General features: G+C 47.2%; 1 long non-coding RNA gene across 4 annotated transcripts in view; it reads left to right on the top strand.

Annotated features, from left to right (window-relative positions):
• The window catches only part of LOC139539431 (uncharacterized), a 52,018-nt gene that overhangs the window by 5,453 nt on the left and 23,920 nt on the right, over positions 1-22,645 (top strand). For all 4 annotated transcript variants that reach the window (XR_011667939.1, XR_011667942.1, XR_011667940.1 and 1 more), the window contains exon 2: positions 19,233-19,375. This is a non-coding gene — a long non-coding RNA (uncharacterized lncRNA). The remainder of the gene's footprint in view (positions 1-19,232; positions 19,376-22,645) is intronic.

The following is a 22,645-nucleotide window of genomic DNA, read 5'->3' as shown; positions in this document are numbered from 1 at the left end:
AAATGTGAAATGTGGGATTGATTTTAAGGGATCTGGGTAAGTGCAGGCGAAAAGTAACGGGATTGACTCTCCTGGCAATCTTAAAGGGACCGATGAATCTCTGGGACAGCTTGCGAGACTCCACCCTTAGCGGTAAGTCTTTTGTTGAGAGCCATACTCTCTGGCCGGGGTACAGGGTAGGACCGGGACGGCGACGTCTGTTGGCTTGTCGCTGGTACTGCTGTGAGGAACGCAGAAGATTAAGACGGGCCTTCTTCCACGTAAGCCGACAGCGTCTGATGAACCTCGAGGCTGAAGGCACTCTGACTTCTGCCTCCTGGTCCGGGAACAATAGCGGAGCATAGCCAAACTGACACTCATGCGGAGACATACCAGTGGAGGAGGAGCACAAGGTGTTGTGCGCGTACTCGGCCCAAACAATGAAGGATGACCATGTGGACGGGTTGTTGGAAACCATACATCTGAGGGTGGTTTCCAGCTCCTGATTCATCCTCTCAGTTTGGCCGTTGGACTCCGGATGGTACCCTGAAGATAAACTGGCCGTGGCCCCTATGAGTTGGCAGAAGGCCTTCCAAAACCTTGAGGCGAACTGGGGACCTCTGTCGGAAACCATATCTTGCGGGATACCAAAGACTCGGAACACATGGTTAATCACCAACTCAGCTGTTTCCTTGGCAGAAGGTAACTTAGTCAAGGGAACGAATCTGGCCGCCTTAGAAAACCTGTCGATGATGACTAGGATAGTAGTATTACCATGGGACGGAGGAAGGCCAGTAATAAAGTCCAATGAGATATGGGACCAGGGTCGGTGGGGAATAGATAGAGGGTGAAGGAGTCCTTGAGGGCGGAGGTGAGAAGATTTGCCCTGGCAGCACACGGAACAGGCCTTGACGAAAGTGGCAACGTCTTCTTTTATGGTGGGCCACCAGAACTTACGCTGGATGAACTCCAAGGTGCGACCTACGCCCGGGTGACAGGTGAGGCGAGAGGAGTGCCCCCACAGAAGGACTTGGGACCTTGCTGCCTTGGGAACAAACAACCGATTAGCAGGACCTCCTCCAGGGCCCGGTTCGATGGCTTGGGCTTGTTTCACGGTATCCTCCACTTGCCACGAGATCGGAGCCACGATCTTAGCGGCCAGAAGGACAGTCATGTCAGTATCTTCTCGAATGGCAGGAGAGTAGATTCGTGACAAGGCGTCCGGTTTGAGATTCTTCGACCCGGGTCTATAGGTGAGAATAAACTGGAATCGGCTGAAGAAAAGAGACCATCGAGCTTGTCTGGAGTTCAACCGCTTCGCCTGCTGGATATACTCCAGATTTTTGTGGTCCGTAAGCACTTGAAACGGTTGAGAAGCCCCCTCGAGCCAGTGTCTCCATTCCTTCAATGCCATCTTAACCGCTAGGAGCTCACGATCCCCCACATCGTAATTCCTCTCGGCCGGGGTAAGCCGGTGAGAGAAGAAGGCGCAAGGATGAAGCCTCTTGTCTTCACCCCTCTGAGACAGGACAGCTCCAACACCCACCTCTGATGCGTCTACCTCCACCACAAAAGGTTCATCCGCCGTCGGTAGTGTCAGGATGGGAGCAGAGAGGATGCGCTGCTTGAGTCCTTGGAAGGCCGTCTCAGCTTCTCTTCCCCACAGAAACCTTGTGTTGCCACCCTTGGTTAACGCTGAGAGAGGGGCTGCCACCGAGCTGAAGTTCTTGATGAACTTGCGGTAGAAGTTAGTGAAGCCCAGGAAACGCTGAACTTCCTTAACGGACTTGGGGGTGGGCCAATCTGCTACCGCCCCTACCTTCTTGGGATCCATCTGGACTCGACCGGGTTCCACTACAAATCCCAGGAATTGTACTCGAGAGGAATGGAATTCACACTTTTCAGGCTTAACGTACAAATGGCTGTCTAGAAGGCGTTTGAGCACTTGTCTGACATGCTTAGTGTGTTCTTGAAGGGAGCTCGAAAAGATGAGGATGTCATCCAAGTAAACAAACACGAAAATGTTAAGCATATCCCTAAGCACATCGTTTATGAGCGCTTGGAACACAGCCGGGGCGTTGGTCAGGCCGAAGGGCATCACCAAGTATTCGTAGTGACCAGTAGGCGTGTTGAAAGCGGTCTTCCACTCGTCACCGGGTTTGATCCGCACAAGATGGTATGCGTTCCGCAGGTCAAGCTTAGTGAAGACCACTGCTTCCTGGAGCAGCTCAAAGGCTGTGGCCATAAGGGGTAGCGGGTAGCGGTTACGGACGGTTATGGCATTAAGTCCCCGGTAGTCGATGCAAGGACGTAATCCCCCGTCTTTTTTGGCCACAAAGAAAAACCCTGCTCCCGCCGGCGAGGTGGATGGACGCATGAGGCCTGCTGCCAGAGAGTCCTTGATGTAGGTATCCATAGCAGCTCGTTCGGGAGGAGATAGGGAAAAGATCCGACCCCTGGGAGGGCAGGTGCCCGGAAACAGGTCGATGGGGCAATCGTAAGGTCTATGGGGTGGTAGTTTGGTGGCCCTCTGTTTGCTAAATACCGGTTTGAGGTCATGGTAACACTCGGGAACTCGGGACAGGTCGATGGATTCTAGAGACTCGGGAGGGGAACTCTGGGAACTTGGGAAGATACAAGTGGCTTGGCACGTAGGACCCCACTGCTTGATAGTGCCCACAGACCAGTCGATGTGAGGGTTATGGCTGTGAAGCCAGGGGTATCCAAGGACGAGAGGGAACTCGGAACACGAGGTCAGATGAAAGTTCATCACTTCCTGGTGTTGGGAAACTGAAAGTCGCAAGGGGGTAGTGACACGAGTGACAAGTCCAGATCCCAAAGGGCTTCCATCCAACGTAGTAACCCTTATGGGATCACTTAGAGGTTCAGAGGGAACGCCATTTTCCTTCGCCCAGACACCATCCATGAAGTTACCTGCGGCTCCAGAGTCTACCAAGGCTTGAAGGGGAAGCTCGTGGTTGTCCCAGGAAAGGGTAACTGGAATGAGCAGGCGGGAGTTGGATGGATGGGAGGAGGTTATGTTTCCCGTTACAGTCCTCCCAGGCCTGCACGGGAGAGTGCGTTTTCCCTGGAGCCCGGGACACGTGGAGAGGAAATGGCCCGGTTTGCCGCAATAAAGACAGCATCGCTCCCTCATCCGGCGGTCTCTCTCAGCCTGGGAGATGCGTCCAACCTGCATGGGTTCCGGTGGAGTCAGCGAGGATAAAGGTGGAGACTCGGAGCTGGGACCGATAGGAGCTAGGGTGAGAGATCTACGGTTGAGCTCTCTCTCTCTCAGACGCTGGTCTATGCGTGAAGCCAACTTGATCAGGGACTCGAGGTTGTCTGGTGGTTCCCGAGTGGCCAGTTCATCTTGGATGGTGTCGGAAAGACCCTTCAAAAAGCACACTGTGAGCGCCTCGTCGTTCCAGCCACTCGCTGCTGCCACCGTGTGGAACTGGATGGCATAGTCCGTCACGCTGCGCCGACCTTGGCGGAGAGTCAGGAGCTGTTTGGCTGAGTCAGGACCGCTGGTAGGACCTTGAAACACTCGCTTGAATTCTTCAGCAAAGGTAGAGTAGCTGGCACAGCAGGGACTTTGGGCATCCCACACAGCAGTAGCCCAGGCTAGTGCTTTTTCCGACAGCAGGGTGATGATGTATGCTATCTTGGACCGGTCGGTGGGAAACGACGAGGGTTGCAGCTCGAAGGAGAGAGAACATTGGGTGAAAAACCCCTTACAAACACTCGGATCACCTGAGAACCGTTGGGGAGGCGGCAGACGAGGTTCAGCCAGGGGGTTAACTGCCACGGGCACTTGAATCTGATGAACTGGAGCAGAAGCGGTTGCAGGAGAAAGTTGATCAGAAATCCGCTTTATGGAAGTCATCATCTCCGACAGAAGTTGAGAATGTCCAGCCAGTAAGGCCCCTTGCTGAACCAGAGCAGCTTCGTGACGTTGGACAGTCCCCTCGTGGTGGGACAGCATGGGAAAAAAGTCCTGGGTACTGGCTGCCTCTGGGTTCATATTAATGGCTCAGTGTTTCTGTCAGGACCCGGTGCGAGAAACAGTCACTAATAATTGGCAGAACCCAGAAGATGAGGCAGACAGCAGTACTAGAGATGGTGGTTTAATAACAAATAGATATCTTCCAAAATACAAAAGAAAATCCACAAAGTGGTAAAAACAGCAAGGGAAAAAACAAACCTCAAAAGACCAATCCAAAAATACACGAGAACAAAACCAGAGAACCTCTGGAAAATCCAACAAGAGAAAAATGTTCACAAAGGCTGGGGCTGGGTGCTAACATACAAACACTGAGCAAGGAACTAAGGAACACACAGGGTTTAAATACTAACAAGGGAATGACTTACAGGTGCAAACAATAATTAGGGCAAGAAAAACAAAAGGTACAAAAAAGGTGCAAGGGGGACATCTCGTGAACAAAACCAAACAATCCTGGCCAAAACCTGACAAAAACCACATTGCATTAGGGGTAGGTCGTAAAATAGTAGTAATGTTTGCTTATGCGAATCACTGTTTGCCAAAAGTTATTGAGAATTATACAGAAATAAATTGTTATCTTTATTGCATGATAATATAACACCCATGCTGCTAAGGTCATTGGACAATCACAAAGGAACCGTTTAGGATTTCTGATGTCAGATTTACATATGAAAGACCGATGTCACGGTCAGAAATGTAATAATAAAACAATAATTAGCTGGGTGCTTATATTTGTCCTAATTCACAAATGTACAAGTGTGCTTTATATTTATGTGTGAATTGGAAACCATTTTTTTGTTGCATATCCCAACTCCCCCTGAGACCTTCTCGGAGACCTGGGGTCACTATAAATGGAGGATTCATTCAATTACCCATGTGCTCTTTCCTGGAAAAGTCTGCGGCCATGAAGAGGTTAATTGTTTTAGAAAATGGGCTACGGTGAGGATAATTGAGCTGCTGGTTTTTGCGTGTGTTATGGACTACTGCGCTTCTCCAAAAGAAAGAGAAGAAGGAGAGGGGGAACGGGAGAGGGGAAAAAAGGCCCATATTGTGCGACGCCGCCGCAGGGATAGTCTGGCCTTCTCAGGAGAGCGAGCAAGTCCCATTTTAGCCCCGTGAGGAGACCCTAACATTGCATGCTCCTCACTGCTCCAGGTGCAAGCCCTCTCCGCCTGAGCTCACACACACTGGAGAACCTGGGGGAAATGCTGTGTGAACACACAGATCCTTTTCACATGTCTTTTCTCCTCTTTGTATCATTGTATTGGCTCGAGGTGAGGGTTCTGAACAGGAAGGTCTTTGTGTCATTGTATTGGCTCGGGGTGAGGGTTCTACGCAGGAAGCTCTTTGTGTCATTGTATTGGCTCGGGGTGAGGGTTCTAAGCAGGAAGGTCTTAGTGTCATTGTATTGGCTTGGGGTGAGGGTTCTAAACAGGAAGGTCTTAGTGTCAATGTATTGGCTCGGGGTGAGGGTTCTATGCAGGAAGGTCTTTATCATTGTATTGGCTTGGGGCGAGGGTTCTAAGCAGGAAGGTCTTTGTCATTGTATTGGCTCGGGGTGAGTGTTCTAAGCAGGAAGGTCATTGTATTGGCTCGGGGTGAGGGTTCTAAGCAGGAAAGTCATTGTATTGGCTCGGGGTGAGGGTTCTGAACAGGAAGGACTTAGTGTCATTGTATTGGCTCGAGGTGAGGGTTATAAGCAGGAAGGTCTTTGTCATTGTATTGGCTCGAGGTGAGGGTTCTAAGCAGGAAGGTCTTAGTGTCATTGTATTGGCTCGAGGTGATGGTTCTAAGCAGGAAGGTCTTTGTCATTGTATTGGCTCGAGGTGAGGGTTCTAAGCAGGAAGGTCTTAGTGTCATTGTATTGGCTTGGGGCGAGAGTTCTAAACAGGAAGGTCTTAGTGTCATTGTATTGGCTTGGGGCGAGGGTTCTAAACAGGAAGGTCTTAGTGTCATTGTATTGGCTCGGGTGAGGGTTCTAAACAGGAAGGTCTTGGTGTCATTGTATTGGCTTGGGGCAAGGGTTCTAAACAGGAAGGGGGTGGTGATTTCTCCCGCATTCTCTTCTTTCAGTGGGTTGTCTAAACCCCGCCCCATAGGCCCCTATATTCAAATAATGAAGAAAAATTAAGATGTTATGACATGGTGTAATAATCACAAGATCCTAAAATCAGAGGCTTGTCATAATTATTACACCGTTTGATAATGCCAGAGCAAATGAGCCCCTGGCCGTAGTTTAACGAGTACGCTGAGAGTCAGGAAGCAAGTTCAGGGAGTGAATATATTTAATAAATAAATGAACAAAACAAGAAATACAAACAGCGCACCGACATCAAATCAATGTTTATTTGTCACGTGCGCCGAATACAGCAGGTGTAGAGACCTTACAGTGAAACGCTTACTTACAGGCTCTAACCAATAGTGCAAAAAAGGTATTCGGTGAACAATGGGTAAGTAAAGAAGACAGTGAAAACAGTAGCGAGGCTACATACAGACACCGGTTAGTAAGGCTGATTGAGGTGGTATGTACATGTAGATATGGTTAAAGTGACTATGCATATATGATGAACAGAGTAGCTCTAGAGTAGCGACATGAAACGGCAACAATGACGACTGGGGAAGAAACCAAAGGGAGTGACATATAAAGGGCAGGTAATCAAGGAGGTGATGGAGTCCAGGTCAGTGTCATTATGCGCGTTAACGCTGGTAACAGGTGTGCTCTCTAACGAGCAGCCTGGTGACCTAGAGGCCGGAGAAAGAGCACATGTGACAATAGTTAAGGTTTTCTGATGCTATTAAGACGCTTTCTTTAAAATAAAAAAATGCTCTGATGGACTGAACCATCTAGAGTACATGGCCCAGTGGTTAAGTGCTGTTAGGTTAATGAACTAAATTACATCTGTTCTCCTGCCATCTGGATGGAGCGGCTAGACAGATGCTCTGCCCTATTTCATATAGATTTGGGAGTTGACAAGGAGGAATGTATCTTTTCTACACAGACTGATCTCCATGAGAAGTCAATCAGACTTTTGGCCTCATTAAGCGGAAGTGTTTTGATAAATGAACTGTATAAACTAACCGTCTTGCGGTTGTCGTTCTATTGCGGTCACATAAAATGTGCAGAGATTTTGCACCATTGTTGTTGGGATTGAACTGGCCGGTCGACGGCGTGTTGTTGGGATTGAACTGGCCGGTCGACGGCATGTTGCTGGGATTGAACTGGCCGGTCGACGGCATGTTGCTGGGATTGAACTGGCCGGTCGACGGCATGTTGCTGGGATTGAACTGGCCGGTCGACGGCATGTTGCTGGGATTGAACTGGCCGGTCGACGGCATGTTGCTGGGATTGAACTGGCCGGTCGACGGCATGTTGCTGGGATTGAACTGGCCGGTCGACGGCATGTTGCTGGGATTGAACTGGCCGGTCGACGGCATGTTGCTGGGATTGAACTGGCCGGTCGACGGCATGTTGCTGGGATTGAACTGGCCGGTCGACGGCATGTTGCTGGGATTGAACTGGCCGGTCGACGGCATGTTGCTGGGATTGAACTGGCCGGTCGACGGTATGTTGCTGGGATTGAACTGGCCGGTCGACGGCATGTTGCTGGGATTGAACTGGCCGGTCGACGGCATGTTGCTGGGATTGAACTGGCCGGTCGACGGCATGTTGCTGGGATTGAACTGGCCGGTCGACGGCATGTTGCTGGGACTGAACTGGCCGGTCGACGGCATGTTGCTGGGATTGAACTGGCCGGTCGACGGCATGTTGCTGGGATTGAACTGGCCGGTCGACGGCATGTTGCTGGGATTGAACTGGCCGGTCGACGGCATGTTGCTGGGATTGAACTGGCCAGTCGACGGCGTGTTGCTGGGATTGAACTGGCCAGTCGACGGCGTGTTGCTGGGACTGAACTGGCCAGTCGACGGCATGTTGCTGGGATTGAACTGGCCGGTCGACGGCATGTTGCTGGGATTGAACTGGCCGGTCGACGGCATGTTGCTGGGATTGAACTGGCCGGTCGACGGCATGTTGCTGGGATTGAACTGGCCGGTCGACGGCATGTTGTTGGGATTGAACTGGCCGGTCGACGGCATGTTGTTGGGATTGAACTGGCCGGTCGACGGCATGTTGCTGGGATTGAACTGGCCGGTCGACGGCATGTTGCTGGGATTGAACTGGCCGGTCGACGGCATGTTGCTGGGATTGAACTGGCCGGTCGACGGTATGTTGCTGGGATTGAACTGGCCGGTCGACGGCATGTTGCTGGGATTGAACTGGCCGGTCGACGGCATGTTGCTGGGATTGAACTGGCCGGTCGACGGCGTGTTGCTGGGATTGAACTGGCCAGTCGACGGCATGTTGCTGGGACTGAACTGGCCAGTCGACGGCATGTGCCATTGATCTTGGTGAAGGCAGCACTTACCAAAGGGAGGGGTCTGCTTATCCTTGAGCTATCTGAAACGGAACCGGTCAATGACATTTATCACAGAGAGAGAAAGGATTAGCGTCCGGTCCACTCATGTGTCCTCCCTCATCTTGGAGCTCATGTTACAAACGGATAATTCACGCCATTCCCAGTGTGTGGAAAGATGAGGTGAAGCCTGGCGGTGGTCAGTAAGGGGAGAGTGGAGCAGAGGGCTGTTGGCATGGCCAGTATTACTCCCCTTCTGCTGGAATCCGATTACGCAGCAGAGGCCTTGGGGCAGCACTATCTGACAGATATCCTTCCGACCGGCACAGTGTATTAGAAGATTGGATCTTGGAGACTGCAACCAAATACTGATAGGCCTACAGAATAAAGCCCCACTGGGTGCATCCCGTCTCTGGTTAGATATTCCCTCTCCCTTCTCCCGTCTCTGGTTAGATTTCCTTTCTCCCTTCTCTGGTTAGATATTCCCTCTCCCTTCTCCCGTCTCTGGTTAGATCTCCCTTCTCCCGTCTCTGGTTAGATCTCCCTTCTCCCGTCTCTGGTTAGATCTCCCTTCTCCCGTCTCTGGTTAGATCTCCCTTCTCCCGTCTCTGGTTAGATCTCCCTTCTCCCGTCTCTGGTTAGATCTCCCTTCTCCCGTCTCTGGTTAGATCTCCCTTCTCCCGTCTCTGGTTAGATCTCCCTTCTCCCGTCTCTGGTTAGATCTCCCTTCTCCCGTCTCTGGTTAGATCTCCCTTCTCCCGTCTCTGGTTAGATCTCCCTTCTCCCGTCTCTGGTTAGATCTCCCTTCTCCCGTCTCTGGTTAGATCTCCCTTCTCCCGTCTCTGGTTAGATTTCCTTTCTCCCTTCTCTGGTTAGATTTCCTTTCTCCCTTCTCTGGTTAGATATTCCCTTTCCTTTCTCCTGTCTCTGGTTAGATTTCCTTTCTCTCTTCTCTGGTTAGATATTCCCTCTCCTTTCTCGCGTCTCTGGTTAGATATTCCCTCTCCCTTCTCCCGTCTGGTTAGATCTCCCTTCTCCCGTCTCTGGTTAGATATTCCCTCTCCCTTCTCCCGTCTCTGGTTAGATATTCCCTCTCCCTTCTCCCGTCTCTGGTTAGATATTCCCTCTCCCTTCTCCTGTCTGGTTAGATCTCCCGTCTCTGGTTAGATATTCCCTCTCCCTTCTCCCGTCTCTGGTTAGATATTCCCTCTCCCTTCTCCCGTCTGGTTAGATCTCCCGTCTCCCGTCTCTGGTTAGATCTCCCTTCTCCCGTCTCTGGTTAGTTCTCCCGTCTCTGGTTAGATCTCCCGTCTCTGGTTAGATCTCCCTTCTCCCGTCTCTGGTTAGATATCCTTTCTCCCGTCTCTGGTTAGATTTCCCCTCTCCCTTCTCCCGTCTCTGGTTAGATTTCCCCTCTCCCTTCTCCCGTCTCTGGTTAGATATCCCCTCTCCCTTCTCCCGTCTCTGGTTAGATATCCCCTCTCCCTTCTCCCGTCTCTGGTTAGATCTCCCTTCTCCCGTCTCTGGTTAGATATCCCCTCTCCCTTCTCCCGTCTCTGGTTAGATATCCCCTCTCCCTTCTCCCGTCTCTGGTTAGATATCCCCTCTCCCTTCTCCCGTCTCTGGTTAGATATTCCCTCTCCCTTCTCCCGTCTCTGGTTAGATATCCCCTCTCCCTACTCCCGTCTCTGGTTAGATATCCCCTCTCCCTACTCCCGTCTCTGGTTAGATATCCCCTCTCCCTACTCCCGTCTCTGGTTAGATATCCCCTCTCCCTACTCCCGTCTCTGGTTAGATATCCCCTCTCCCTACTCACGTCTCTGGTTAGATATTCCCTCTCCCTTCTCCCGTCTCTGGTTAGATATTCCCTCTCCCTTCTCCCGTCTGGTTAGATCTCCCGTCTCCCGTCTCTGGTTAGATCTCCCTTCTCCCGTCTCTGGTTAGTTCTCCCGTCTCTGGTTAGATCTCCCTTCTCCCGTCTCTGGTTAGATCTCCCTTCTCCCGTCTCTGGTTAGATATCCTTTCTCCCATCTCTGGTTAGATTTCCCCTCTCCCTTCTCCCGTCTCTGGTTAGATTTCCCCTCTCCCTTCTCCCGTCTCTGGTTAGATATCCCCTCTCCCTTCTCCCGTCTCTGGTTAGATATCCCCTCTCCCTTCTCCCGTCTCTGGTTAGATCTCCCTTCTCCCGTCTCTGGTTAGATATCCCCTCTCCCTTCTCCCGTCTCTGGTTAGATATCCCCTCTCCCTTCTCCCGTCTCTGGTTAGATATCCCCTCTCCCTTCTCCCGTCTCTGGTTAGATATTCCCTCTCCCTTCTCCCGTCTCTGGTTAGATATCCCCTCTCCCTACTCCCGTCTCTGGTTAGATATCCCCTCTCCCTACTCCCGTCTCTGGTTAGATATCCCCTCTCCCTACTCCCGTCTCTGGTTAGATATCCCCTCTCCCTACTCCCGTCTCTGGTTAGATATCCCCTCTCCCTACTCCCGTCTCTGGTTAGATATCCCCTCTCCCTACTCACGTCTCTGGTTAGATATTCCCTCTCCCTTCTCCCGTCTCTGGTTAGATATTCCCTCTCCCTTCTCCCGTCTCTGGTTAGATATCCCCTCTCCCTACTCCCGTCTCTGGTTAGATATCCCCTCTCCCTACTCACGTCTCTGGTTAGATATTCCCTCTCCCTACTCACGTCTCTGGTTAGATATCCCCTCTCCCTTCTCCTGTCTGTGGTTAGATAGTTTGGGATTTGACAAGGTGTCAGAGTCTTCGAGTGTTTGTCTCAGATTAGCACCCCGAGTGGGGTGGGGGGGGAATGGAACAATGCTGCTAGGATTTGAGATGAAAGAAAATAATTTGCACAATTTCATATGAGACCGGTATTTGTCTTGTCGGGTTGTTATATCAAAGCTGAACAGCCACTGAGGGAAATTATTTAAATGGTGGGTAAGCGACAAAGCCGGTTAGTCATTTTTCAACTGAACGCTTTCCAGGTAAATGATGAACATGGCCACTCGACTTCCTCTCTCTTTTCAAACGACTGTAAATTCTACAGACGTTGCCTGTCTGTCAGCTAAAGCTTATTTTCTTCAAATGGAGCATGTATCGCCTTTTAAGTGATAAAGATGAAATCATTCCTGTAGTTGACTTTTGTTCAAATTCAACCTTGAAAGATGGAATTGACAGTTGACTTGATCTCCTGCAGCAAAAAGAGACATGATTTCGTCACTTGTGCCAATCGCTGTAGTGCTGGGCGATACCTACACTGGAACCATGTTCAACTTCTCCCTTCCTTGTCCTAAGAAACATAGAAGGGTTTTTGAAAGAAAACACTACAACTCACAGAAGAAAGGAAAGGAGGAATGTGGGAGAAGTGTGGAATGGTGAGGACAAGAGAAGAGTCCGGAAGAGAGGTGAGCTCCACACTTGCTGATGTCCATCCCAAAAATGGGAAATACATTCTACAGTCGTGGCCAAATGTTTTGTGAATGACACAAATATTAATTTTCACAGTCTGCTGCCTCAGTTTGTATGATAGCAATTTGCATATACTCCAGAATGTTATGAAGAGTGATCAGATGAATTGCAACTAATTGCACAGTCCCTCTTTGCCATGCAAATGAACTGAATCACAAAAAAACAGTTCCACTGCATTTCAGCCCTGCCACAAAAGGACCAGCTGATATCATGTCAGTGATTCTCTCGTTAACCTCTCTAGGGTACGTGGGACGGTAGCGCCCCACCTCTTCAACAGTCAGTGAAACTGCAGGGCGACAAATTCAAAACAACAGAAATCCCATAATTAAAATTCCTCAAACATACATGTGTTTTACACCATTTTAAAGATACACTTGTTGTAAATCCAGCCACAGTGTCCGATTTCAAAACGGCTTTACGACGAAAGCAAACCAAACGATTATGTTAGGTGAGTGCCTATTCACAGAATAAAACAGCCATTTTTCCAGCCAAAGAGAGGAGTCACAAAAAGCAGAAATATAGATACAATTTATCACTAACCTTTGATGTTCATCAGATGACACTCATAGGACTTCATGTAACACAATACATGTATGTTTTGTTCGGTAAAGTTCATATTTATATCCAAAAATCTGAGTTTACATTGGCGCATTACGTTCAGAAGTTCCAAAACATCCGGTGATTTTGCAGAGAGCCACATCAATTTACAGGAATACTCATAATAAACATTGCTAAAAGATACAACTGTTATGCATGGAATTTTAGATGCACTTCTCCATAATGCAACCGCTGTGTCAGATTTCAAAAAAGCTTTACGGAATAAGCAAACCATGCAATAATCTGAGGTCGGCGCTCAGAGCCCAATCAAGACAAAAATATATATACGCCATATTGTGCAGTCAACAGAAGTCAGAAATAACATTATAAACATTCACTTACCTTTGATGATCTTCATCAGAATGCACTCCCAGGAATCCCAGTTCCACAATAAATGTTTGTTTTGTTCGATAATGACCATCATTTATGTACAAATTCCTCCTTGTTGTTCTAGCGTTCAGTACACTTTCCAAACTCACGACGCGCGTTCAAGTCCAGCGGAAAGTTCGGACGAAAAGTTAAACAAATTATATTACAGTCCGTAAAAACATGACAAACGAAGTATTGAATCAATCTTTAGGATGTTTTTAACATAATTCTCAATAATGTTCCAACCGGAGAATTCCTTTGTCTTTGTCTTCACATGAACGCGCATGGTCAGAGCATGTTCAGGTCATGGTAGACCTTACTCAATCCCCTCTCATTCGGCCCCACTTCACAGTAGAAGCATCAGACAAGGTTCTAAAGACTGTTGACATCTAGTGGAAGCCTTAGGAAGTGCATCATTACCAATATCCCACTGTATCTTCAATAGGAGCTGAGTTGAAAATCGACCAACCTCAGATTTCCCACTTCCTGGTTGGATCTTTTCTCAGGTTTTTGCCTGCCATATGAGTTCTGTTATACTCACAGACATCATTCAAACAGTTTTAGAAACTTCAGAGTGTTTTCTATCCAAATATACTAATAGTATGCATATTCTAGCTTTTATGGCTTTGTAGCAGGCCGTTTACTCTGGGCATGCTTTTCATCCGGACGTGAAAATACTGCCCCCTACCCCAAAGAAGTTAACACAGGTGTGAGTGTTGACGAGGACACGGCTGGAGATCACTCTGTCATGCTGATTGAGTTCGAATAACAAACTGGAAGTTTCCAAAGGAGGGTGGTGCTTGGAATCATTGTTCTTCCTCTGTCAACCACGGTTACCTGCAAGGAAACACGTGCCGTCATCATTGCTTTGCACAAAAAGGGCTTCACAGGCAAGGATATTGCTGCCAGTAAAATTGCACCTAAATCAACCATTTATTGGATCATCAAGAACTTCAAGGAGAGCGGTTCAATTGTTGTGAAGAAGGCTTCAGGGCACCCAAGAAAGTCCAGCAAGCGCCAGGACCGTCTCCTAAAGTTGATTCAGCTGCGGGATCGGGGCACCATCAGTACAGAGCTTGCTCAGGAATGGCAGCAGGCAGGTGTGAGTGCATCTGCACGCACAGTGAGGCGAAGACTTTTGGAGGATGGCCTGGTGTCAAGAAGGGCAGCAAAGAAGCCACTTCTCTCCAGGAAAAACATCAGGGACAGACTGATATTCTGCAAAAGGTGCAGGGATTGGACTGCTGAGGACTGGGGCAAAGTAATTTTCTTGTGTCATTCTCGACTTTTAGCCACGACTGTACATCACACCCATGGGGGAGGACATTCTACATCACAGCTATGGGGGAAGACATTCTACAGACATTCTACATCCTACCTATGGGGGAAGACATTCTACGTCACACCCATGGGGGAAGTGCACCGCTTTGAGACATTGTTTTATCACCTGAAATCCAACACATTTTCACTTCATCCCGCCCTCCGTCAAACCCTCGCCATTTTGAACAGGATACTGTGGTCACAGAAGAGTTATTTCATCAGCCAATAAGAGGAGCCATTAAGCATAATGAAGTGGGGATCCCCAGTGGGACTTCCGTCAGACTCGTGATGAGAAACGTTCATCTGGGCATCTCACCTGACAGGGTCTCCCTCCCTTTTAATTGCAGACGGTATGATGGGATGATACCTCCTTGGGGTCCATTCTACACAGCTGTATAGTACTTGGCGACGCAGTATAATGGAAACGTGCCTGTCTTTTACGGTAGAGAGATCAGGCATTGCCTCGTGTGTGAGTACGGCAGCTTGTTCAATTTAGAGAGGAGAGGACGGACAATTAAACTATAGTTCCCAGGAGGACGTTCATTCGGTTAGTGTCCCCCTCATAAATGCCCCTCTGTGTCTGGAGTTGGCTAGGGGGGGGGGGGTCTCTGAAGGGTTGCGGAGGCTGATTAGGAGCGTGGAGTGGGAGGGAGGGGGGGGTGTGCAGTCAGGGCATCTCGGCTAGGGAATTGACACGTCTATTAACCTTTGAGTGGTGCTGGAAACACTCGAGGGTCTATGTTGGGTAGTTTATTCTCACCTCTTAAACGTTTATTGACAATCTCTTTGGTAAATATGATGGTCAGGAGGAGGATGATGCTGCTGCTGCTGCTATTGGCTCATGTTTTAGTAGAGGAATAGGGAAGCCTCAAGTTTGAAAGAAAGTGACATTCTATTACAAGATATTACCAACTAAAAGAACATTGTGCACATTGATACATGTCACCAATGACATTATAAAGCATTTTAAACATGCACAATTAAAAGTCCCCAACTTCCACGGGTGGATAACGTTTTAAAAGGTTATTGTTGTAGAATTGGTATCTGAGCTGTTGCGTTGATTTCATCTGGAAGTTGGAATACCAGGAAATGACGCACGTTCTCTGGTTGAAATGACAAAATCTTCCTGTGGTAGCGACATCAGTTGTAGAAGAAAATAATAAGAAAAATAAACATTAACTGGAAATGAAATTTAGATGGCAACTTTGAGAGCGCAGGTTTATTTATTTTTTTAACACTCCGTAGTCTACCCACTGGGCCGTAGTCTACCCTTTGGACTGAATGATACTGCTTATCCAAATGCAAGAAACATATAATGTTATAAATAACATGTTGTGTCTATATATTACTGAAGTTGTCAAGGTCTTTTAAGAAAGTTTAAAATAAATCGAAGGGAAACACTAGTCATATTTTTAGGCTGATATCTCACATTATAATTCTTGGCTGAACCAAGCTCCCCAAAGGCATTCCTTCTAACCACAGAGATTAGTAAATATGACAGTCGCAGAATCGCTTCCGGACGCTTCTTGGTTCTCGGACCAACGTGGCAGTTAAGTCAGGAGAACCCGAAGCTACTCCCCCGTTCACACAAAACCTCCCTGTTCTGAGATTGACAGTTTGATTCGCAGATGTTCACGTGGGACGCCTCCCAATCACCTGTGTACACTTTGGCTGTAGTCTTGGATCACACATCTCTGTCAGAGATGTGGCGTGGGCCTATAAAGAGCAAGACATGACTAACCGAGCAGTCTCAATTTGCTGCCAAGCTCTTCCCTACCCTAACTGTTTTACTGTTCTAAGATCTGAAGAGTGTATCGAGATTAGCAGTGCAGTGGGGTAGCTTCCACCACATTGCCTTCAACTAGCAGGTCGTACAAGCATTGAAGTACTGTATATTTAGTTATTAATGAATTTCTCTGGATTCACATTTTAAAAGAGGAGAAGGAAAAATCCATAAAACCACATAAATGTGTTCATTTTTATTGCGGGTACATGTTGGTTACATTGAAGGAAGATGAGGGATAGACTTTCAGAATAGTACGATAGATAGTACGAACAATTTTTATTGCACTGAGAGTGAATTAGCATTTTCTCATTTTGTATTAATCACATCCAGAATCAGTTTCATCCCCAAATGAATAAGAAACCATTTCAGATACTGAATCCCTGTTTTTAGAGCCAGTGCATTTTTATCTCCACATTCGAGATATATAAGCTAGGTTTTCAGAGATACATAAGCTAGGTTTTCAGAGATATATAAGCTAGGTTTTCAGAGATATATAAGCTAGGTTTTCAGAGATATATAAGCTAGGTTTTCAGAGATACATAAGCTAGGTTTTCAGAGATACATAAGCTAGGTTTTCAGAGATACATAAGCTAGGTTTTCAGAGATACATAAGCTAGGTTTTCAGAGATATATAAGCTAGGTTTTCAGAGATATATAAGCTAGGTTTTCAGAGATATATAAGCTAGGTTTTCAGAGATATATAAGCTAGGTTTTCAGAGATATATAAGCTAGGTTTTCAGAGATACATAAGCTAGGTTTTCAGAGATACATAAGCTAGGTTTTCAGAGAGATATATATATATATATATATATATATATATATATATATATATATATATATATACGGACTCTTATGCGAATCATAGAATCAGTGGGGTGACGTTCAGATTATCTTTGCACATGTAGGGAACTCTTTGCATATCTGCCCCCCTCTACCCTTGGGGATTGACAGCCCGTCTCAAACACAGACTAACGTTTTCCCTCATGGCACGACGGGTGTCTTCATCGGTCCTATTGATTGGGACCCCAGCAGGGGCTTGGCAGGAGAGACAACAGACACCATCAAGGCTGCTCAGAGTTTTATTTTTTTGTTGTTCTTTTTTGTAGCAATCACGCGTGCACATAAAAATTCAGTCTCGCTCACTCACACTCAACACTCGCACACACACACATGCTCTCATGTGTACACTCCATCTCTCTCACACACAGTCAGTCTTGCACCCTCCAAATGAATAAGCAAGGCACTTTGGCTGTGCACAGAGTTTAAGCCTGGGAAGACATTTTTTCTAAACATATTGTTTGTAGATTAGCTGAGGTTAATGATCCGATTGCCTGGGAGGCTAGGCGTCTTTAAAGTATGGGTTGGGGAAAATGAGCTGTTCTTAGCAGGGAGGCTCCCTGATTACCACCAGGCACCTACAGTACTGCAGGCAACATATAGCATAGAAATATAATTACACAAGGTCCATTCTAGCCATTCTGTTTCTATGCCCACTATTTGGGAATGGGTTTGCTAAAGGAGCAGCTCAGAAAACTTGTCTCTCTGACTATAATGAACAGACTCCATGTTTCTTTGCTTTAAAGGAGATGTGTACTCCCCCCCCCCCCCCCGAAGAAAAACCCCCCGCATAACCCGAGACTTGAGCAATACCACGGCACGTTATTACTGTAGTCTGGAATGTTGTTTTATTTCCAAACGAACGCAGAAATAAAACCTTTTCTCGTTGCTCTTGTGAAGCCACAGAGCCTCATAAGTCAAACGGTTTCGTCTCTCCCCAGTGTTTAGTTTGGACTTTTGTTTATGTTCTGATATAAAGTCCTTATATAGGCCTCAGCTATGGGGTGTGGCTGACCTCCTGTAGTGGTTAGTTCAGAGGTCAAACCTTACTGCTGACCCCCTCTACCAAGCCCACTCTGGTATTGCCGAGTTGACGGAAAGGTGGAGGAATGAGAGAGAGACCCCCCCTCCCCTCCCCTCCTCACCCTTCTCTTGGCTCTCCCTCCCTCCCTGCGCCTGTCCAGGCATGCCTCCCCTCACAACCGACGTGGGTACAGAGGGAGTGAGAGAGCGACGCGGCGAGAGGAGAGGAGGGCGAACAAAGGAGCACTGTCATTGCCTCCCCAAGGTTTTTGGGGAGGGTCGGCGGGGGCAGGCGGTGCGGGAGAAGAGGGAGGGAGGGTGTTGGGAGGGCGGGAGGTTGCAGAGAATAGAGAATAAAATCTTAAGAGGGGTTATATTGAGACAGACAAATAGCACAAGCAGTGAGTTCACTGACACACACACACACACACACAGTAGGGTTCTCTTGCCCATGTTTCCCGAAGCGAGGTGCGAGGAGTAGAAGGTCTGCTGTGTTTTACTGTTCATTGTGTAATATTTGCTTAACCCTCTATCTGTGCAGCTGTATGTTCAAAAAAAAGGCCGGGTGGGGGGGGGGGAGGTTCTAACTAGCTGAATAGGAGCACAGCTGTTAGCAATTTCATGAGTACACTTATAACAGCGGTGGATTCCCCTTTAGCTGACCCCCTCCCTCTCCACACAAGTTATCTCCCTGCAGTATGCGGCTGCTGTTCGGCCCAAACACAGTCCGTTATTCTGGCTTCGCTGCTTTGCTCACCTTTCTTAACTACTGAATGCATTGAAGCTTTTGGACACCATCTTGCCCCTGCATTAGAAACAGCTGCTCTCATCCACACTGGTATTATTTCTCAGGATTTTATTTCCCCCTAATATTTGATATCTTTGTTGTAACCATTTTGAAAGATAATCGAAATACTAATGTAATGGTTGGGATCCAACAACCTGGGCACGACTCTCTCGACAAATGTAGTTTTTAATGGAATGTTCCCTGCCCTTAGCCTGTTCCCTGCCCTCAGCCTGTTCCCTGCCCTCAGCCTGTTCCCTGCCCTCAGCCTGTTCCCTGCCCTCAGCCTGTTCCCTGCCCTTAGCCTGTTCCCTGCCCTCAGCCTGTTCCCTGCCCTCAGCCTGTTCCCTGCCCTCAGCCTGTTCCCTGCCCTCAGCCTGTTCCCTGCCCTCAGCCTGTTCCCTGCCCTCAGCCTGTTCCCTGCCCTCAGCCTGTTCCCTGCCCTCAGCCTGTTCCCTGCCCTCAGCCTGTTCCCTGCCCTCAGCCTGTTCCCTGCCCTCAGCCAGTTACCTGCCCTCAGCCTGTTCCCTGCCCTCAGCCTGTTCCCTGCCCTCAACCAGTTACCTGCCCTCAGCCTTATGAAGATGAGGATGACTCCATACGCTGGAACCATTTCTTTATCGGTTTCCCTCTGTCCTATTACATTTCATAGGCTATCAGAAAGCTGACAGGAAAATGGAGAGAGAGAGAGAGAAGGAGAGGATGAAGAGAAGTGGTGCGAAGGAATGGAAGAAGCCCCTGAGCAGAACCAGAAGGAGGGAGGGAGAACTGCTGTGACATGAAAGAGTGATAGAGGTAAGAGCCCTGAGGTCAAACGGAGCCTTGTGTGGGTAGGGAAGGGGAGGGTGTAGTAGGGAGAGGGACTTGTCATTTCAAATCGTAACAGTGATGTTAGGTAAGTCCATGTTTATGGAGCAGGGCTTTGTAAACAAAAAGAGTCTAATGATGTGATCTACGTGACTTTAAAAGAGGTCCAGACAACCTTTTTGGTAAAGAATTACAATGATGAGTAATACAACTGTCTCCTGTGATAAAACAAAGGGCTCTATGAAAAACAACATCCAAGGGTTTAAGAATAGAGGCAGCTGCACTTTGATGAATAGTATCTCCATAATCAAGAACAGGTAGAAAGGTTGACTGTACAATCTGCTTCCTGGTGAACCAGAGAGAGACCAGATCTGTTTCTGTAAAAAAAACTCTAAACACTTTCTTAACAAGCTCAGTCGTGTGTTTTTTAAACGCTAAATCATTCTAAATACCAAGGTATTTGTACGCAGGGACTCGTTTTGATTTATAGAACCATTCCGATGAGTAAAGATGTCATCCTTCTGAGACAATCTTACCAGAACTTAAAAACAACATATATTTAGTTTTGCCACTTATTAAATACCAGTTTTAAATCAGTAAGGGTTTCCTACACAACTGCAAAACCAGACTGTAGTTTTGACACAGCCAGGTCAGCAGTTGGGGCAATTGAGTACATAATAGTATCATTCGCATATAAATGTTTTATTTTTATCAGATTGACCAATTCTTAACTGACTTGCCTAGTTAAATAAAGCTTAAATAAAAATAAATGTAAAAAGCATTCAGGACTTATTTTTCTGTAAATAGCCTAAATGAAAAGCTTTGACAATCATTTATTTGGTCATTCAGCAACTTTCCCCTTATCAGCATCCAGCCCAATATCCTTGTGAGTAGGCTTAGAAGTTCTTTCTCAGAGAAAGATGAAATAACATGGTTTTTAAATGCGTCTTCCCGTAATGTGGCCTGTGTCTGAATTAATTTGTTGTGGCAGAGATGAGGAAGTAGCACCCTAGAGGGATTGGACAGTTTTCCAGATTGCACAAAAGTGAAACTCCCGCCCACCTGGTATTTCAGAAAATAGTATTTGCTTCACATCCAAGTCAACTTGGTTCAATCGACCGAATACTGGAATACAGAATAGGTATTGTTAGCTATACAACGACCATAGCATGGGAGGATAGATAAGATGGTCTGATATTGGTTGCTCTTAGGATTCAAATAAGTATTTTAAATGGGCCAACTGACTAAAAGGCCTGAGACATTTTCATGGCGTTACCCAAAATATGAGCCCAATTTGATAGCTGGTGTCAAGCAAAAAGCTACTAATGTGAAGCAACTCCTTAACACATGACGAAGAGATTTACTCTGGGCTTTTAACTACAGCCCCCTACCACACGAGACTCCCTCCCTACCACACGAGGCGGGAGACTCCTTTGGCATCAAGAGAGTTAGATAAATCCACCTTTAATTTCCTTGCACCTTACGTGTGGAATGATCTACAATGCACTTTAAAATGGGATGAATTGGTGCCTCTAGGTCATTTCAGACGGTTGTTCGGGACCTTTTTACAGAAGAATGTCTGTTTCTTTTATGATTGTGTTTAGCTTTTTGTGTATTGTTGTGTATAACATATTTAAATGTGTATTTTAAGGTATCAGCAAGACACCTTGGTCTCAGCATTGACTCCCTGTCTAAATAAAGACACCTTGGTCTCAGCATTGACTCCCTGTCTAAATGAAGACACCTTGGTCTCAGCATTGACTCCCTGTCTAAATGAAGACACCTTGGTCTCAGCATTGACTCCCTGTCTAAATAAAGACACCTTGGTCTCAGCATTGACTCCCTGTCTAAATGAAGACACCTTGTTCTCAGCATTGACTTCCTGTCTAAATAAAGACTCCTTGGTCTCAGCATTGACTCCCTGTCTAAATAAAGACGCCTTGGTCTCAGCATTGACTCCCTGTCTAAATAAAGACACCTTGGTCTCAGCATTGACTCCCTGTCTAAATAAAGACACCTTGTTCTCAGCATTGACTCCCTGTCTAAATAAAGACACCTTGGTCTCGTCATTGACTCCCTGTCTAAATGAAGACACCTTGGTCTCAGCATTGACTCCCTGTCTAAATAAAGACACCTTGGTCTCAGCATTGACTCCCTGTCTAAATGAAGACACCTTGGTCTCAGCATTGACTCCCTGTCTAAATAAAGACACCTTGGTCTCAGCATTGACTCCCTGTCTAAATAAAGACACCTTGGTCTCGACATTGACTCCCAGTCTAAATAAAGACAGCTTGGTCTCAGCATTGACTCCCTGTCTAAATAAAGACACCTTGGTCTCAGCATTGACTCCCTGTCTAAATGAAGACACCTTGGTCTCAGCATTGACTCCCAGTCTAAATAAAGACACCTTGGTCTCAGCATTGACTCCCTGTCTAAATAAAGACACCTTGGTCTCAGCATTGACTCCCAGTCTAAATAAAGACACCTTGGTCTCAGCATTGACTCCCTGTCTAAATGAAGACACCTTGGTCTCAGCATTGACTCCCTGTATAAATGAAGACACCTTGGTCTCAGCATTGACTCCCTGTCTAAATGAAGACACCTTGGTTTCAGCATTGACTCCTTGTCTAAATGAAGAAACCTTGGTCTCAGCATTGACTCCCTGTCTAAATGAAGACACCTTGGTTTCAGCATTGACTCCCTGTCTAAATGAAGACACCTTGGTCTCGGCATTGACTCCTTGTCTAAATAAAGACACCTTGGTCTCAGCATTGACTCCCTGTCTAAATAAAGACACCTTGGTCTCAGCATTGACTCCCTGTCTAAATAAAGACACCTTGGTTTCAGCATTGACTCCCTGTCTAAATGAAGACACCTTGGTCTCAGCATTGACTCCCTGTCTAAATGAAGACACCTTGGTCTCAGCATTGACTCCCTGTCTAAATGAAGACACCTTGGTCTCAGCATTGACTCCCTGTCTAAATAAAGACACCTTGGTCTCAGCATTGACTCCCTGTCTAAATAAAGACACCTTGGTCTCAGCATTGACTCCCTGTCTAAATAAAGACACCTTGGTCTCAGCATTGACTCCCTGTCTAAATGAAGACACCTTGGTCTCAGCATTGACTCCCTGTCTAAATAAAGACACCTTGGTCTCAGCATTGACTCCCTGTCTAAATAAAGACACCTTGGTCTCAGCATTGACTCCCTGTCTAAATAAAGACACCTTGGTCTCAGCATTGACTCCCTGTCTAAATG

This window comes from Salvelinus alpinus, chromosome 15 (assembly GCF_045679555.1).
Source record: "Salvelinus alpinus chromosome 15, SLU_Salpinus.1, whole genome shotgun sequence".
Classification (NCBI taxonomy): Eukaryota; Metazoa; Chordata; class Actinopteri; order Salmoniformes; family Salmonidae; genus Salvelinus; species Salvelinus alpinus.
Note: the sequence above shows the minus strand (reverse complement) of the source record. Positions and strands in the feature narration are given on the sequence as shown.